The sequence below is a fragment of the Leucopleurus acutus genome (genome assembly GCF_964270905.1).
Source record: "Leucopleurus acutus genome assembly, chromosome: 1".
Lineage (NCBI taxonomy): Eukaryota > Metazoa > Chordata > Mammalia > Artiodactyla > Delphinidae > Leucopleurus > Leucopleurus acutus.
Window position 1 is genome coordinate 156394908 of NC_139142.1, and position 1828 is coordinate 156396735.

The window sequence follows — 1828 nt, forward strand, 5'->3', positions numbered from 1 at the left end:
GTGCGTGTATATGTGTGTGTACCTGTGTGTGTGCATTTCTCAGGGTATTTTTTCCCCCTTTGAATAGTATCCTAGAAATGAAGCTACTGGATTGAAGAGAATGAATTTTTTAAGATTGTTGATAACTCATACTAAACCGTCTCCAATAAGGTTGTACCAGCTTATAATTCTGCAGCAGTATGTGAGAGAACTGAGCTCTCCTCATCCTGAATGTTGGAAATACCTCATATATTTCATAGGATTCTTATCCTAAAAGAATCTACTAGATAATTTTGCTTTCATTATGCATTCTATACATTGAATCAGGGTCTAAATTGAGAAAGTAGTCAGGGAGTGTTAAACTCAATAATGAGTAATACTTCTTTTCTAATCATTTAATATGTTTTGTGGTAGATGCAGTAGAAGGAATACTGAACTGAGTCCCAGAGTCACTACATTCAATAGCCACTTCAAGCAGTAGCTAGCTGTGTGATATTAGTAAATGATTCAACCTCTCTGGGTTTTGATTTCTTTGTCCTTACAAAAATAGAAGATAGAGTTAAATTTATTAATTTCTTGCCCCATAAAATAACAGAAATCTTAATGAGAATAAATTCTATACTTTTCATTTGTATCAAAGACACTTGACTAAAGACTGTGCCATGCATGACTGAAACAGAAAACTCAAAGGAGAAGGAATATTTCATTTTGTACTGTCACCAAAATAATCTCACCGAAAACATTATTAATGATTCCCCTGTGCAAGATAGCAACTGCTGGCTAAAATTCAGATGAATGTGTATAGCTAATGTGAAATTTTCAGCATATTTCACTTAAATTCAAAATTCAAATTCAACATACCTTCATTGTGCCAGGAGCTATTCCATATGAAGATTATAAAACAATGACCCTGTCCTAAAGAAGCTGACAACATAGTTAAGTCATTTTCTCCCCGTAGGTTTTTCAAACTAGAATTATTTCTGCTTACATAAAAGGACCAAGACTAAGACAAAGAAATGCTAAAATAAAATAACAAACTTTCCAAACTTATCTCAAAATTGAGGCTCACTTTTAGAAGTTATTTTCAGATTTTTCTTAATATTTAATATATTTTGCATATATTGTAAATAAATGCTTTAAGAAATATGAGCTGTGTGTGTTGTGTGTATAATCTTACTAATAACCTATAGTAATTTTAGTATTAAAATTAACTAGTTATACATTTAATAATGCTTGAGTCACAGTTTCAAAATTAACAAAGAAATATGATTGACATCAGAACTGTAACATGTTATAAAATACAATTACTTAATTTTAAAAATTAACTCCATATAATTAACTAATACACCAATTAAGCAACATGTAATTAAGTAAGTTATAGTCCCTGCCACTTAGTCATTTAATCATAAAAGCGAAGCATATTTTTATAAACAAATGAAATAAATATGAAATCTATTAATTAAATGTGTGGTTGGAGCTAAGAATAAACATTAAGAATAAAATTATTTCCACAATCTGTATAATCAGAAAACAGGTCTTATGATCCAGTGCATAATTATTATATTAGTGTAGCATAGTTGGTGTATAAAGTGTGGCTTGGTACCTTACTTTGGATGCTGGTTCTGCCACATAACAGCAACTCACTTAACCTCTCTGAGTATATTTCTTCATCAGTAAAATGAAGATAATAATAGTATTTCACTGTGTTGTTTTCAGAATTAAATGAGATAATGAATGGATAGTGTTTATCATAACACTGGTTATGACACCTGGAAAATCCTAGGTACGATTATTATCTAGACGATTTGGGAAATGGTCAGTTTCATGCATTATTTGATATTAAATCAGA